This window comes from Hemiscyllium ocellatum, chromosome 4, assembly GCF_020745735.1.
Source record: "Hemiscyllium ocellatum isolate sHemOce1 chromosome 4, sHemOce1.pat.X.cur, whole genome shotgun sequence".
NCBI lineage: Eukaryota > Metazoa > Chordata > Chondrichthyes > Orectolobiformes > Hemiscylliidae > Hemiscyllium > Hemiscyllium ocellatum.
The window spans coordinates 33,298,674-33,317,525 of record NC_083404.1 but is presented as its reverse complement, the minus strand read 5'-3'; the positions used below and the strand labels follow the sequence as shown (position 1 = coordinate 33,317,525).

At 40.4% G+C, this 18,852-nt stretch overlaps 1 protein-coding gene across 5 annotated transcripts in view; it reads right to left on the bottom strand.

Annotated features, from left to right (window-relative positions):
- The window catches only part of LOC132815341 (cAMP-regulated phosphoprotein 21-like), a 346,819-nt gene that overhangs the window by 20,727 nt on the left and 307,240 nt on the right, over positions 1-18,852 (bottom strand). The gene's annotated exons all lie outside the window — the stretch shown is intronic.

Genomic DNA, 18,852 nt, shown 5'->3' with positions numbered 1-18,852 from the left:
TGGAGTCATAGGTAGATAGGATAGTGAAGAAGGCATTTGGTATGCTTTCCTTTATTGGTCAGAGCATTGAGTATAGGAGTTGAAAGGCGGTGTTGTGATTGCACAGGACATTGGTTAGGCCACTTCTGGAATATTATGTGCAATTCTGGTCTCCCTCCTATTGGAAGGATGTTGTGAAACTTAAAAGAGTTCAGAAAAGATTTACAAGGATGTTGCCAGAGTTGGAGGATTTGACCGAGTGGGAAAGGCTGAATAGGCTGGGGCTGCTTTCCCTGGAGCATCAGAGGTTGAGGGATGACCTTATAGGGGTTTATAAAATCATGAAGAGCATAGATAGGATGAATAGACTTTGGGTGGGGGAGTCCAGAACTACAGGGCGTTGGTTAAGGGTGAGAGGGGAAGGACATAAAAGGGATCTAAGGGGCAACATTTTCATGTAGAGGGTGGTGCGTGCCTGGAATGAGCTGCCAGAAGTAGTGGTGGAGGTTAGTACAATCACAACATTTAAAAGGCATATGGATGGGTATATGAATAGGGAGAGGTTAGAGGGATATGAACCAAGTGCTAGCAAATGGGACTAGATTACATTGGGATATCTTGTCAACATGGATGAGTTGGACTGAAGGGTCTGTTTCCATGCTGTACATCTCCATGACTCTGTAACAGCACCTTCCAAACCGACAATGTTCACCATCTATATGTCCAGAACAGCAGATACATGGGATCACCCCGCCTATAAGTTCTTATTCAAGTCACACATCATCCTGAATTGTAACTGTTGCACTGTTCTTTCACTGCCACTGGGTCAGAATCCTAGAACTTCATCTTCAGCACAATGTGTGTGTTCTGACACCACAGCGACTGCAGCAGTTCAAGAAAGCAGCTCACCACCATCTTCTTCAGGACATAGCTAGCAATGCCCACATTTCCTGACTGGCTAGTTTAAAAAATCAATGACCTAAATATAGGGGCATGATTAAATTTGCACAGAATAAAAATTGGCTGTGCCATTGATAATAAGGAAGAAAGCTGTAGACTAAGACAGGTTTTGCTAAAACTGAACAAAACTTTAGAAATGTCCCTGTTCGAGTGTTGTGTATAGTTCTGACCACAGATTACAGGATGAGATCTCACTAAAAAGCAGACAAAAAACATGTATAAGCACGTTACCAGAAACAGAGAAGTTTAATCATTAGAAAAGATGGATTGGCTGGGGTTATTTTCTTTAGAGCCAAGAAAGCTGGGGAATTCAATTGAGGTGTATAATTGATTATGATTGGCCTAAATAAAATGGACAGGAAGATTCACTCTCTTAGTACGGAAGTCAATTTTCAGCACATGTAGAGTTAAGGTAATAGGTAGAAGAATAGGTAGAATTGAGGACTCCTTTTTCACCTGACAGGTGTTTGAAGTCTCTTTCACACAGAGAGAAGCAGAAAATCACATCACCCCCATTGGATATGGCCTTGACATGTGTTAACCTACAAGACAACCGACCAAGAGCTGGATATATGGGACTTGCTTCAATAACTATTTTCTGGTTGTTACAGGTACAGTGGCTAGCTTTTGTGCCATAATACTTCCATAGTCTAAATGGCCAGAGAGAGTATTTTGGGAGGCCCATGTTAATGGCGAGGGAGTGTATGGAGGGTCTACGTGTCCCTATGATGCTGGGAGAAGTACTCCTTTTTTTCTGCCAGACCCCACAACAAAAAAAAATCGAAAACGGTTTATCTTATGTTTGATTAGAAGAGGAGCTTTAAAACCAGAACGTGGGAAGATGGCATCTGAATCACAGATAATTTTAAATGCATGCTGTCAAATCTGGCAGAGTAAAGAACCCTCCATGTTGTGATAAACGAACATTTTGATAGTACATAACCTGAATACCAATCACTCAAACCATTGCAGCTCACTCCAAACTATATTTTTTGTGTTTGATCCTCATCAAGCACAAAATTTCATTATCAGTTTTCCAAACCTCTTTGCAAACAACCTGTAATAAATTTCTACTAAATATAAGTAAGAACAAACGTTTTTTGCATGTCTTTTCATGTGAAAAAGCAAGTTTAATTTGGAATCAGTACCAACACTTACTAATCCCGTGAAGTTGAACGACATGAACATATGTTCCAATAACATCATATCCATTAAAGTCCTCTCACCTCTCCAAAAACAGATATATTTGATTACTTCAAATATAGTAACATTAGCAGAAAATCCAATTCATGTTAGAAGGCTACATTTCTGTGACAGTGAATGTTAACAATGACATTAACCTTGGCTGCCACACAAAAAATTTGACAAGCTTCTTTTCTTGAAGGATAAGTTGTCCATTAACAATTTCCCCTTAATTTAGGATCTTGATGTTGTGACCTTTTAAGGGAAATTTCAGTGTAATACAGTCACAGAGATGTACAGCACGGAAACAGACCCTTTGGTCCAACTTGTCCATGCCGACCAGATATCCTAAATTAATCTAGTCATATTTCCCAGCACTTGGCCCATATCCCTCCAAACCCTTTCTATTCATATATCCATTAAGGTGTTTCTTAAATGCTAAACTTGTACTTCTTCCTCTGGCAACTCATAATATACACACACCACCCTCTGTGTGAAAAAAGTTGCCCCTTAGGTCCCTTTTAAATTTTTTCCTTCTCACCCTAAACCTATGCCCTCTAGTTCTGGACTCCCCCATTACAGGGAAAAGACCTTGTCAATTTACTCCTGTCTTCTTGAAGGATTTCTGGATACTGTGTGAAATACAAAACAGGGGTGACAGAATAGGTTAAAACGTTTGTGGTCTCACACTGCAAGAAAATTTTCCATCATAAATTTCATTGAAGAACAATATTGAGAAATAATACAGTTCACTGCCTGGAAATTGATTCTTCCTGCACACACTTCATTCTTGTCCAATGAGGTAGTTGGAGTTTGTATGTTCATTCTGTGTCAGAAATGTCTAGTCAACCAGGTTGAGCCATATATAATTTCATAGATCTTAGGCCTGACATCCATTCACATTGTACTAACAATGTTTGTTTCAGACCTATATCCCAACATGGGGCTGTGATTTTACATGGTATGCACTATGCACACTGCAGTCAATATATTCAGGTACTCAGCAGCATGGTGGAGGCTGCAACTAAAAGTAATTCAAAGAATTTATCCTTGGCTCCCTGCAATTTCTCATCTACATGCTACACCTTGTTGACATCTAAGATGTAGCATAATTTTTTTTACTATTTACAAGCAAATTGTCATTGTTTTACCTTTCAGGTTGCTTTTAATACATCCATCGTGAAGCTGGGAGTAACAGGTTTGCTGTGGTTTCACATCAAAACTGAAGGCCACTGCCAACTACCGCTCATCATCATCCAGATTGTTGCCCCACTCACCATCACAGGACTCTCCTGAAGATATTGGTTACCATCCATACTTGTAACCTAGCTCTTCCCTTATGACATGAAGGAAACCTCAGATCATGAATGGGAATGCAGCTCATTGGTATTGCATGAAGCTGGCAGCATGTTCCTAATGCTAGCCATGATTTGGAGACTCCGGTGTTGGACTGAGCTGCACAAAGTTAAAAATCACACAACATCAGGTTATAGTCCAACAGGTTTATTTGGAAGCACTAGCTTTCTGAGTGCTGCTCCTTCATCAGGTGATTGTGGAGAATAAGATTGTAAGACACAGAATTTATAGCAAACATTTACTGTGTGATGTAACTGAAATTATATATTAAAAAGAGCTAGTGTGTTTGATGCAACACAACAAACAATCCAGGTCTTTTTCAATATATAGTTTCAGTTAAATCACACTGTAAACTTTTGCTATAAATTCTGTGTCTTACAATCTTATTTTCCACAATCACCTGATGAAGGAGCATCACTCCAAAAGCTAGTGCTTCCAAATAAACCTGTTGGACTATAACCTGGTGTTGTGTGATTTTTAACCTCATGCTAGCAGCAGTGATGGAATGTCACTTCAAATTAATCACTAATTTCCAGACTCTCCATTACAAAATAGAGTAAAACTGACTGTAAAAGGAGTCCTTCTTCTAATGGAGGGAATTAAAGAAGAAGTTTTTTTGGTAATACAACCAAACAGTTCTTCAACGCACTATGTCAGTGACAGAGAAAGGCAGATTAGAGAGAAAAGCAAACAATTAGAAAGATGGTACGTTAAACATAAATACATTTACAGACAATCTCAGGATGGTGAATAGGTTCTGTTCTGGAATCTTCCACAAGTTAATTTGTATGCAAGTCAGAACACAATGCAGGGAAATGTAAAACAGCTGTTCATAACCACAGGGGATGTTTGTATATGGGGCCTTAACAATCAAACCCTGGTTGGGATTGCAGTTGTAAATACCAGCTTTCATAAATCAGATGCTTGCAAATCAAGGACTTCTTACATTAGATTAGATTACTTACAACGTGGAAACAGGCCCTTTGGCCCAACAAGTCCAAATCGACCCTCTGAAGAGCAACCCACCTAGACCCATTCCCCTACATTTACCCCTTCACCTAACACTATGGGCAATTTAGCATGGCCAATTCACCTAACCTGCACATTTTTGGACTGTGGGAGGAAACTGGAGCACCCGGAGGAAACCCACGCAGACATGGGGAGAATGTGTAAACTCCACACAGACAGAGGCGGGAATTGAACCCGGGTCTCTGGCGCTGTGAGGCAGTAGTGCTAACCACTGTGCTACCGTGCCGCCCATTTTTATTTTAAGAATTGCTCTCTGAATAATGACTCCCTCTTTCCTTAATATGATCCTGAGACAAACAAATGTTAGATTAGATTAGGTTCTCTACAGTGTGGAAACAGGCCCTTCGTCCCAACAAGTCTACACCACCCCTCCAAAGAGAAGCCCACCCAAAACCCATTCCCCTACCCTATATTTACCCCTGACTAACGCACCTAACACTGTGGGCAATTTAGCATGGCCAATTCTCCTGACCTGCATTTCTTTGGATTGTAGGAGGAAACCGGAGCACCCGGAGGATATCCCCGCAGGCACAGGGAGAATGTGCAAACTTTGCACAGACAAGCGGGAATCGAACCCAGGACCCTGGCGCTATGAGGCAGCAGTGCTAATCACTAAGCCACCGTGCTGCCCCTTCTCTACAGTTTTGTTTAAATTCTTGAAAGATAACTTTGACAGCCAAAAAAACCTCTTCAATTATGATCTGACCATTTTCTCCAATTGGTAGTAGCCTGCTAATCATTTGTGACAGTTAGATTTTCTCCAAAGAGTTCAAACAGTTCGAAATTTGTTAAAAAGGGGTTCAAATTGTTTACAATTAGGATTTGTCATATATCATATATCAAATAGCTTTATTTGAGATTCATGATCAAGGGTTGATGCAAGTATTTAACCAGTTGCCAGAATATTTATACCAGGGAACTGATACCCGAGTTGGCAGTGGATCACCTGCTTTCTAGCCAGATGCCCCTAATTTCAAGTCTCAATGTTGGAAAGCACAGGAGAGCAACCAGAATCAATTTGACTTACAATTGTCTTGGCACTCCTGTGGTGAAGCATCTTGAATTTGCTAAGTACTATCTCAGATTAGAAGTAAAGAGGAACTCTGTATAGGATAATGCAGCATAAATCAGAGTTCTGTCATCTGTGGGTGCAGTACACGGCATGACTGAATTATCACTTTCTCCGTTTAAGCAAAATAACAGAATGAAACTAATCAAAAGCAGAAAATCAGTGTCATAGAAAATTAAGCATAAAATTGCAATAAAAACTGCACATGTTCTTCAGTAGTGTACATTGGCATCTTATTGAATCTGCAGTTCCAACAGAAACTACTTCACCCATTGTCCACGTCTGCTCTTTGAAAAAGCTGCCAAAAAAAAATCTAGCCCTACACACCCACTTTGCCACACAAACCTGCACACCTTTAAGTATTTAACTGGTTCCCTTCCATAAGTTAGATAAATTATTTCCACCTCCTGCTCAGCCTGTACGTCCAAGGTCGCATAAGGTTATTGAGAAAAAAGATTTTCATCCTTACTTCTTAGCTTTTTGTCAATTATTATTATCTCTGTTAAATTTCTCTTGAACCTTCTCAGCTCTAAGGAGTACTATCTGAGCTTCTCTATGTTCTCCAGAAAATAGAAGTCTCTCATCCCTCGTATCTTTCTTGTAAATATCCTTTACATCCTTGATGTACTTTCCAAAACATGGTGCTCAGAATTGGATGCAATATGCCTGCTGAAGATTAATAAATAAGTTGTAAAGATTTTGCATGACTTCCTTGTTTTTGCACTCTTTGCCCTTGTGTGACTTTTAAGTGTCCTTCTTTACCTTCTCAAAAGCTGTTGAATGCACAGGCAAGATTACCTTTGCTCCCGAACCCCTTTCAAAATTGCACCATTTTCTTCATACAGTCTCATTATTTTTCCATTAAAAATGCATCACTTCATATTTCGTTGCTAAATTTCATCTGCAAAAATGTTTACCCATATCATATAGTTGATATTCTCATGAAGTCTGCTGCAATTTTCCTTATCATTTACTACATTTCCAAGTTTTGTGTCGCCTGATAATTTTGGCTTTATGGCCCATATACACGGGCCCACATCAACAACATATGAAAACTTGTAGCCTTCTTGATACCAACGCAGGAAGACTCAGCAATATATTTGCTTGCAGTCAGATGAAAAGCTATTCACTACACAATTATCTGTCTGTCAATCTTATCAAATTTGTATGCATACTGCCACTGACCTTTAAACTCAAGAGCTTCTGTTTCCCTCAATTCTATTATTTTGCAATGGACAAAATACCTTTAAAAATTCCACATACATATCATAATTGAATTATCAGCAACAAGGCCCTTTGCTACTTCTAGGAGAAAGGTGAGGACCACAGATGCTGAAGAAGGGCTCATGCCCGAAACGTCGACTCTCCTGCTCCTTGGATGCTGCCTGACCTGCTGCGCTTTTCCAGCAACACATTTTCAGCTCTTCGCTACTTCTTCCAAGACCTCAATCAAGATCAAAAATCACATGAAAATGAATAGGTGACACAATTTGATATATTGCTTTAAAATGAGGGCAAAAGGTATCGCCAACTGCAAAGATAAATTTCCTGTGTAAGAGGCATTGCCAATTGCATCCTCTATTGAAATGCTGAACTTATCATTAAAAATTTTGTCTTGTTGCTTTTTTTATTTTTGGTGCACTGCACAGCTAATTGTAACTCAATTACATTCAAAAGATTTGTATGATGGCACTCTAATCCTATGAGAATATTGCAGCTGGTGTTTGCTAAGTGTTGAGGAGGGAGAGAATTAGAGAAGAAATTTGTATTTAAACAAAGAAAAATGATTAATTTGTGTTATCATAATTGTGTGAACATATATCAGATTACATCATTTGCATAATGTATGAAACATTTCATTTTTAATGTTTAATTCATCGAGCATATTTGTGCATGATGGCAGCAGTTCTACAGAAAATCAGGACCCAATGAGTCTGTTGGTGAAATACATACTCATTGAGATTGTTTGATGAGAGTCATTATTTGAAGTACTTTAAACAGGTTTTGAAAAGGGAATAGGATTATAGAATTGAGAAAGATTGCTTTCATATTCCCTCAATACTAATCTGGAGAATAGCAATGTCAATTATCAAAGCTTTACACTGACAGTCAACTGTTCACATTTGTTGTCTGACAAAATACAGCTTGGGATTCTGATGAGCTACTTTGAATCCTGAAGGCAAATATCTTAGATTCAAAGAACCATAATATTGGTCTTCTGCATCTAACTGAGTCTGTTTGTTGATCCTGTGAGTAGGTAATTCCCACACTTGTAATTGAATATGAGTAACTGGTGGTGAGCCAGTGTGGATATATGTTCGAGGTTTGTGGCTGACTTCTTTTGCATAGATTTGAAACGCCACATGCTTCTGAATTAACATGAAAACTTGACATTAACCATGCAGCAATGCTCTAAAAATAGCTGTTGCTATCTTTTATTCCAATGTTCTATTCTGTAACTGTTTCAGGTAAGAAAATATATTTGGATTAGATGCTGATGATGAATCAGCACACTAAGCCCTTTCAATCTTGAATAATTTTTTTCCTCAAATTAATTTGATCAAAAGTCTACAATATCAGTATCTCAATCTACATTGTCAGAGAAGTCTAATGATGATCTCTGAGGCAGCTAATTGGGAAAATATGTACAAACCTTTAGGCCAGGACCAGCAGACAAATTCTCCAATGCTTCATGTGCAATATAGTCATAAGGAGAGGGTGTTCATGTAGACTTTGGTGAGGTTGTTTATACAAAGGCAGTAGTTACACACAGCCAGAGTGCTTGGTGATTTTGTAGATTCCCTGAACACAATATTCCATCAATGCAGAATGCTACAAAAAATTCCAAAGTATATTCCAATAACAATTTTTTTCACTGTTTACTTTCAACACTCACGCATCTGCAATTTAGCCCTTTCTCTGTAATATTAACAGAAAAAAACCTGCCTATTTAAACGACATAACAAAAGTTGGCAAAATGTTAAATCTCAGAATGTCAATTTGTACCTAAACTGAACAGGAAACAAGTCTACTAAACAAAATAGTTGTTGCTTAGTTGAGACCATACTGATTGCCATTAATGAAACCAGGATTGTGTCACCTCATGACCACAGTTTCACACAAATGCTTTAAGTCTCAATTCAAATGCATCAACCCGATGTTTCAAATACATATTACAACTGACAATAACATATCCAGGTATTAATAGATAAAGCAAGAGGAAACTGAGCGCTGATGAAAGAAATGATCTCTGCTTCATTCATCAAATACCAATTTAGGGACTTGCATCACCTAACTGAAGAATATCATGAGTGTCAATCAGACTATCATTCAGTAATTCTCAGTTCTTGGTGTTGCTTGCCAATTTGGGTGATTGTTCAAAACAGAATTAGAATATTATTGAAATTGAAGCACTTTGTGCAATGTGCTGCACATTTCCACTGCATTTTGCTGATTCCTTCACCTCTAGCTCCACTGGTTTAATCACTGCCAGGACTAAATATAGATGTTTAAGCCTCTGAAGAGCTTATTACTGAGATTTTCAGTCATGGCAACCCAGTGGTTTACTCATTCACTTGAATGATGGATTGACTGCCAGCTCAGTCCATCTGCTCCACAATTTAATAATTCTACATTAGCTGACATGGGGGATCCACAACCTCATGGACACAGATAAAATCAAAACCCTGTAGAAAGGCCCAGGCTTTGAGAGCGTGTATGGCACTGAAAGCTAACTTTTAAACAGCTAGTTGATAGAACTAGGAAACACCTTCAATCTCAACCCAATTACAGATGAATGTATACAGACTATAAAACTTACGATGCAGGAACAGAAGTAGGCCACTCGGCTCATCAAATCTGTTCTGCTATTCAATGACAGCACAGCAGATCTGATGTAAGTGCAAATTACTGCAAATGCTTGAATCTGAACCACAAACAACAAATGCTGGAGATCACAGCAGGTCAGACAGCATCCATGGAGAGAGCAACCTAATGTTCTGAGTCTGGATGACTTTTCATCAGAGCTGAAGTGAAGTGTTCAGGGGACAGCATTTATGCTATAGTTGGGGGGGGGGGGGGGGGGGGGAAATTGATGGGGTGTACACTGTTGGGGAAAAAAGGTGCTGGATGTTCAGATTAAGTGGTCAGAATGTGAGAAGGGCAGAACAATGGTGTATCTAACTGCCAAACCGGAAAGGAAAGACAGTCCCACTGGGGTGGGGGGTGGGAAGAGAGGTCCTGGTGACAGGGAATGTAATAAGTAAAGCTAAAAGAAAGGGAAGAGTGTGAATTGGGTTGCAATCTGAAGGTGTTAAACTCAATATTAAGTCCAGAAGGCTGTAAAGTGCCTACTCTTAAGATGCGATGCTGTTCCTCCAGTTTGCGCTATGATTCACTGGAGCACTGCAGCATGCCTAGGACGGACAAGTGAGCATGCGAGCAGGATGCTGTGTTAAAACCACCGGTTGGAGGTGTTCCACAAAGTGTTTGGTTTTCCCAGTGTAGAGTTGGCCAGTAAATACAATACACAAAACTGGAGGAGGTACAGGTGAAATGCTGCTTCAACTGAAAAGAGCAGGGAGGAGATGAAGAGGCAGGTAGAAGTCATTCCCTCCAGGACACCCTATTGACCACTGACACACACCCCCACCCAACAGTACTTTCCCATGGAGGAATAACATCTCATCTTCAGACTAGACACTTCACAACCTCATAGATCATGGAATCCCTGCAGTGCGGAAACAGGCCATTAGGCCAAGTCCACACCAACCCTCTGAAGAGTAACCCACCCAGACCAATTCCTTTAACCTATTAGTCTACATTTACTCCTGAGTAATGCACCTAACCCATACATCTCAGACCACAAAAGGCAATTTAGCATAGCCAATTCAGCTAACCTGCACATCTTTGGAAAGTGGGAGCAAAGGCAGAAGAAACCCACACAGGCAAAGGGAGAATGTGCAAATTCCACACAGACTGTCTCCCAAAGCTGGAATTGAACTTGGATCCCTGGCATTATGAGGCAGCAGTACTAACCACTGAGCCAGTGTGGACTTTATATTGAGTTCAATGTCTTCAAATTGTGAACTCACTCCTATTCCTCCCTTTTGTTTTAGCTTTACTTGTTGCACTCTCTGTCACCATGTCCTCTCTCCTTCCCTCCCACCCCCCACCCCCTACCCAATCCCCATCCCAGTGGTCCTGTCTGTTCTTTCCAGTCTGGCAATTAAACACACCATTATTCTTCCAACTCACATTTCGATCACTTAATCTGAACTATCAATATCTTTTCTCTTCCAGCATTCTACACTTCACCACACCCCCTCATGCCCAACTATAGCATAAATGCTGTCCCCTCCACACTTCACTTTAGCTCTGATGAAAAATCATCTAGACTTGAAGTGTTAGCTTACTCTGACTCTATGGATGCTGCCTGACCTGCTATGATCCCCAGCATTTATTGTTTTCAGTTCATAGCTGATCTGATAATACTCAAACCCAATTTCTTGCATTATTTACATTACTCTTGATCCCCTTACTGATTAAAAATCTTTCCATCTCAGACTGGAACATGCATTAATATCTCAACATCCATAGCCTTCTGCAGTAAAGAATTTCATTGATTCACTACCTTCTGAGAGACAACATTGTCTCACCTCTGTCCAAAATGAGAAACCTCTTATTCTGAGATTATGCCCCTCTAGTACTAGACTCTTCACCAAGGAGAACCGACCTCTTAGTATCTACCATCAAGCATCTTAAGAAAGTTGCATTTTCAATAAGGTTATTTCTCATTCTTATAAACTCCAATGAGTATAGGCCCAACCCATTCAAACTCTTCCATACAAATCTCTCCATGTCGGGGCAACGTAGTGAATTTTCTCTGGGCTGCCTCCAATGTCAGTCTATCTTGCTTAAGATAAGATCACATTTGTTCACAGCAATCTAGGTGTGTTATAACTATTGAGTTGTTCACTTTCAACAAGATTTGTTGATTTTTATATTGTCTTTACTTTGAAATAAAGGCCATTTTGGGGGGGCCATTTGTTTCCCTTCCCTACCACTTTTCAATTTTTATGCTATCTTTTCATTATTCATGCTCAAGAACCCAAAACATCTCCCTGTGGTGTAGCTTTCTGCAGTATTACTCATTTTAATAACATTCAGCTCTTCTATTCTTTCTGCCAAAAGGCACAAGTCTCACATTTTCCCACACTATATTTCATCTGCCAAGTTTTTGCTCAGTCAGTAATCTGTCCATATACATCTGTGTACTGTTTGTGTCATTCTCATGACTTGCCTTCTCATTTATTTTTCTATCTTCTGCAAACGTGGCAAAATTAAATTAGTCTTCCTCATCTAATTCATTGCACTCAAAATAAATTGGCCTCAGCACTGATCCCTGTGGCACTCCACTCGTTACAGGTTGCCATTATTAAAATGTCCCCTTTACCCCAATACAGCTTTCTCTATGGTTAGCCAACCCTCTATTAATGCTAACATACTACCCCTTATAACATTGGCTCTTATTAAGGTACAGCCTTATGTGCAGAACCTTATCAAATGACTTTTGGAAACCACATATGTTATGTCTACTGCTGCTCCCTTATCTATCCTGTTTGTTACCCCTCAATGAACTGCAAATCCTTTGTCAGCCATGAATGTCCTTTCATGAAGCTGTATTGAGTTTACTTAATTATACAGAGGAACCTCGATTATCTGGCATTCCATTATTCAAATTTTGAATTATCCAGACAAGATCGCAAGGTCCCAATGCTTGCTAAACTGTGCTATCTGGCATTCGATTATCCGAACATTTGATTATCTGAACAAAATACTCACTGCCCATGTCGTTTGGATGATTGAAGTTCCTCAGTATTATGTATTTTCTAAATGCTCTGCTATTACATCTTTTATATTGGACACTAACATTTCCCAAAGATGGATGTTAAGCAACTGACCTATAGTCAGTTCCTTTTGTCTCCCTCCCTTTAAACATTTGAAAATTTCAATGTTCTGGGATTTTTCCACAATTTAAAGATCTTATACAATTACTACCAGTGCATCCAATATCTCTCTGTAGTTACTTCTTTTAATATCCTAGGATGCAACCAATCAGCTCCAGGAGATGCATTGGCCTTTACAGAAAATGTACTAGGAATACTTATGGTGCAAGTGATAGTCATTGCAATTATTTCCCACACTGCCATTTCGCTCCTTGATTATTTAATATGTTTTGAAAAGCATTAGTGTCTTCCAAACTATGAAAACAGGTGCAAATTATTTACTCACCCTCCTTAGTTCCCTGTTATTATTTCCCCAGTCTCAATCTCTAAGGGGCCTACATTAACTTTGGCCTTTCTCTTTTAATATATTTAAAGAAGCTCTTACTGTCCATTTGTACTTTTCATACTAGTTGACCTTCAGAATTTATTTTCTTGTCGTGTAGATTTTTAAAATGTTCCCAATCCTCTGTCTCACCACTAACCTTTGCCACTTTTAATTTGGTGCTATTCTTAACTTCCTCAGTTAACTAAGGTCAATTTATCCCCTGCCTTGTATCCTTCTCCCTCACTAGATATGTTCTTGTTGTAAGCTATTCACTGTTTTCATAAACAGCTGCCATTATTCAACAACCATCTTTTCTGCAAAAATTCTTTCCCAGTCCACTCCAGCAAATTCTGTTCTAACTCAGTTGTAATTATACTCTTAAGTTTAGCACAGTTGTTTCAGACACAATATTCTCACTCTTAAACTGAACGCTAAATGTTACCATGTTATGGTCACTGTTTTCTGGGGGATCTTTTGTTCTAAAATCATTTTATTAAACCTGCCTCATTACATATTACCAGATCCAGAAAAACCTGATGCCTGGTTTACAATATATTGTCCTAGAACAACGTTCTCAACATGCTCCATGCGTTCTTTCTTGTGGCTACTTCTGCAAATTTCCATTCTTAATTTCACCAATATCTTATGATCCAAGATAATTTTTTTCTGTCGTACTTATTCCATTTCTTACTAACAAAGCTACTCCACCACTCGTTCCTTCTTGCCTGTACTTCTGAAAAGTCACATATCCCTGAATATTCAGAATACAGCTTTAATCTCTTTGTAACTATATGTATGTAATGTCTATAAGGTCAAATCCAGTATCCTCTATTCATCCCATTATTACATTTGCTTTGTGAAAAATAATATGTGCATTTCAATTACACAGCCATTAATTTTGTCTTTTTACCATTATTCTCCCTTTGACTCTAATTGCTGCTGTCTTTGGGTGGTCATACATTTTGTCCTTTCCTGACCTAATCTGAGTGTCATTGTTTAAGTAACTGCCTGGAAGTGCTGCATTATCCTTTTCATTTATAAGCCTATGTATCCTCTCTCTTTAAATCATGCACACCCACCCTTCTCCATATTTATTTTAAAATCCTCTCCATAGCCGGAGTCATTGAACTCACCAGGATGTTTGTCATGATACAGTTTAAGTGAAGACCATACCAATGGAACAGCTTCTTTCTACATGAGATACTGGTGCCACTGCCAGTGCTACACAAACTCAAAGCCATTCTAACCACACCAATCTTTCTGCAATGCATTTAACTTTTGGACTTTATTTAACATATGTCAATTTGCCTATGGCTCAGATGGTAAGTTTATTACCTTGGATGTTCTGGTTTTTCATTTAGTTCCTAGCTGTTCAAAAATTTCAGCTGTAACTCCTTTTCAGTTCTATCAAGGTATTTTGTGTCAACATGGACAGCGATAAATGGATTGCTCTTCTCTCATCCCAAGTTCCTCTCCACCTGAAGAGATGTTCTTAACACTGGTGCTGGGTAGGCAGCACAACCGTTGTGATTCATCCTCAGAGCTACAAAGAGCAATATCTATCCCCCACATGGTCCGCTATGGGGACTATTTCCTCCCCGAACTCAAATGCAGAACGAGAATCAATTCCTGGTGCTAAACAATTGTAGGCTGACGTCTCTTTCCCTTCTTCCATTTCATTCGCTGAAATACAGAACTTTGATACTCTAGTGCAAGTTCTAATCAAGTACCAAGTAGCACTAGGTTGGCTACTCATATATGCTCCTAACATAAAAGGCCTGAGTCGATTAATGAAGATTCATTTCAACTGGTTTTTAAATGAAGCTGTTGTTTCACTGAAGTTCTTGAAAAACTCTGCTTAAGGCTAGCAACCACAGACAAATCTGATGTCATTTACAAAATACCATGTAAGGACTGCAACAAACACTACATTGGAAAAATAGGCAGAAAACTAGACACCAGGATACATGAACATCAACTAGCCACACTAAAACATGACCCTTTCTCACTAGTATCCTCACATACAGGTGAGGAAGGACACCACTTCGACTAGGACAGCACATTCATCCTTCTCTTTTCAATCCTCCCACTTCCTCCAAACTAAAGGAGTTGCCATGGGCACCCGCATGGGCCCCAGCTATGCCTGCCTCTTCGTAGGACATGTGGAACAGTCCATCTTCCGCAACTACACTGGCACCACCCCCCATCTTTTCCTCCGCTACATCGATGACTGTATCGGCGCTGCCTCGTGCTCCCACGAGGAGGTTGAACAGTTCATCAACTTTACTAACACCTTCCATCCCGACCTGAAATTCACCTGGACTGTCTCAGACTCCTCCCTCCCCTTCCTAGACCTTTCCATTTCTATCTCGGGCGACCGACTCAACACAGACATCTATTATAAACCGACTGACTCCCACAGCTACCTGGACTACACCTCCTCCCACCCTGCCCCCTGTAAAAACGCCATCCCATATTCCCAATTCCTTCGTCTCCGCCGCATCTGCTCCCAGGAGGACCAATTCCAACACCGCACAGCCCAGATGGTCTCCTTCTTCAAAGACCGCAGATTCCCCCCAGACGTGATCGACGATGCCCTCCACCGCATCTCCTCCACTTCCCGCTCCTCCGCCCTTGAGCCCCGCTCCTCCAATCGCCACCAAGACAGAACCCCACTGGTTCTCACCTACCACCCCACCAACCTGCGCATACAACGTATTATCCGCCGCCATTTCCGCCACCTCCAAACGGACCCCACCACCAAGGATATATTTCCCTCCCCTCCCCTATCAGCGTTCCGCAAGGACCACTCCCTTCGTGACTCCCTTGTCAGATCCACACCCCCCACCAACCCAACCTCCACCCTCGGCACCTTCCCCTGCAACCGCAGGAAATGTAAAACTTGCGCCCACACCTCCACACTCACTTCCCTCCAAGGCCCCAAGGGATCCTTCCATATCCGCCACAAGTTCACCTGTACCTCCACACACATCATCTATTGCATCCGCTGCACCCGATGTGGCCTCCTCTATATTGGTGAGACAGGCCGCTTACTTGCGGAACGCTTCAGAGAACACCTCTGGGCCGCCCGAACCAACCAACCCAATCACCCCGTGGCTCAACACTTTAACTCCCCCTCCCACTCCACTGAGGACATGCAGGTCCTTGGACTCCTCCACCGGCAGAATACAACTACACGACGGCTGGAGGAGGAGCGCCTCATCTTCCGCCTGGGAACCCTCCAACCACAAGGTATGAATTCAGATTTCTCCAGCTTCCTCATTTCCCCTCCCCCCACCTTGTCTCAGTCGGTTCCCTCAACTCAGCACCGCCCTCCTAACCTGCAATCCTCTTCCTGACCTCTCCGCCCCCACCCCACTCCGGCCTATCACCCTCACCTTGACCTCCTTCCACCTATCCCACCTCCATCGCCCCTCCCCCTAGTCCCTCCTCCCTACCTTTTATCTCAGCCTGCTTGGCTCTCTCTCTTATTCCTGATGAAGGGCTTATGCTCGAAACGTCGAATTCTCTATTCCTGAGATGCTGCCTGACCTGCTGTGCTTTGACCAGCAACACATTTGCAACATTCATCCTAGGACAAGCCAAACAGAGACATGCATGAGAATTCCTGGAAGCATGGCATTCCAACCAGACCTCCACCAACAAACACATCGAGTTAGACCGCATCTACCTCCACCTGAGAAAATGAACAGGAAGTGACTTCACCAGGAAATAATATCACCACTGGAAATGACATCACCAGCACAAAGAAACCCAAACATATAAATAGAAAGCAGGAATTTTCAGCAGTGCTTCGTCTGAGGCCCACTGAAGATGTTACCTAGTAGGGTGATGAAACATCTGGAAATGAACCTTCCAGCTCAGCGAGCAAACCTACAATCTCAACCTGAGCTACAAATCTTCTCAAAACTCACTTGCAACTACAGAATATGAACTGTAGCATTCAGTTAAATGCCACCTATAAAGTAAATTAGGTTTATCCAAAACAAAATTAAAATTTTCTTACAGAACAATGCACACAGTTGGTGCAAGGTTAAATTGAACTTTAAACATGAAGGGACATTGTGGTTAAACTTGGAGCTGTTTATAGTTTATATTTACATTGTTTAACTTAGTTTATCTTTAGTTTGCACTGGATGGAGGAATCTTTGTTTTTGTTTGAGGAATTCTTTGATATTTTTATCATACTTGAATATCTAGATTTCAATTTTAAAAACTCACCTTAGAGGGTTGCTTTTTTTTTGAACAAACAAAAAAGATTTTAAGGATTTCAAGTGTTAAAGTTAGAGTTGAATAAGCCATGGTGAAACAGCTCTGGAATTTGAGGTCTGAGGAAAGAATGGTTAAGGGTAATTTAAAGTGAGTCTTTTGTGCAAAAAACATGAGAGTGTAGAAAGGTGTGTAAACAGGGAGAATTGATTTAATGAAATTAAGAGAATTCATAAAACATACTGATAAATTAAATGGAGAAAAGCAAGACAAAAATATATCAGATGATAAATTTATTCTTGTATCTTGGAACAGAGCAACTGAAAGAACCTCCAAAGATATAGGAATAATATCAAAATCTTGAAAAGCTTGAGACTTAGGGAGTTGCTGACAGACTGAAAAGCATCTAGCACTAAAGATTTGCATTAATGTAAGACCAACAGAGTAAGGTGAAAAATTACCATGTTCTTTTTGTGATAAATATTCTTAGGGCATACAAAAGAACAATGTCAGAAATAGAAATAAAACAGTTTTCAAAAGGCATCTGGATAAACAGATACAAAAAAAAACAATTCAAGGGGTTTGGGGAAAGGAACCAACGCATCATTTTATCAGAGGAGTCTCATGGCTCTGTTCTGAGGTGTAGTATTCTAGGCAATTTGAGCACAATTTATGCTGCTGATTACTTTCCAATAGCTCTCTCTATGCTTGGATATTGGACAAAAATAGAATCAAGCCGGCTACAACAGTCACTAGCAGAACTCGCATAGATAAGGTACCAAAAAAGTGACCAGTTCCTGTGCAAGTGTTCCCAAATGAAATATCAATGAAAAGATGGAGAAAGGAAGGAAATCAATTGTGAAAATCAGCAAGGAATTAAAAAAATAAAAATCTTCACTTACAATAAAACTAAAGAAACTGTAGGAAAAATTTTAACTCTAAGATAGTTGGGCTGGGAAAACAGATGGGCCAGCCAATGTTTTGTGAGAGGCTGAGTCCAATTACAAAGAGATGGTGAGCCCCATAAGAAAACAAATGACTGGGACTGTTCACTGGCTTCTGGCTGGTGAATATCTATTGGTTAGAGACACGACAATTCCATGGTGATGATGAGTTGGGGACAGGACTCAGAAAATGAAAAGGGGTTGGAGCTCAGATCGACAGCAGCATGAACATTCCTTGTCAAGCCAGAAATAAAAAGGGCATACACAACTCTGTTAACCTTGTAAAATCCTCCTTACTAACATCTGGGAATTTGTGTCACAATTGAGAGCACTGTCCTACAGAACAGTCAAGCAACTGCCTGCCATAAATCATTCTCACAGAATCATAACATACAGACAGTGTCCCAAACACCAATATCACCATTCCTGGATATGTCCCATCCCACAGGACAGGCCCAGCAGAGCCGGTGGCTTGAAGGTATACATTCGGGAAGGAGTTGTCCTGGGAGTCTTTAATGGTGCTGGATCCCATGGGAAACATAGGAAAAGGAAACCTCCTGCTGATTACTACTGACCACCCTCAGCTTCCTCAGTGATAATCCAAACTCTTCCATTTTGAACACCACTTGCAGGATACATTGAGGGTGGTAAGGGCACAAAGTGTACTTTGAGTCAGTGCTTTAATTTCCGATGACTGAGCTGGTCCAGTCTTGAAGGACATATTCTCTAGACTGGGCCTGAGCCATATGGTGAAGGAACCAAAAAGAGGGA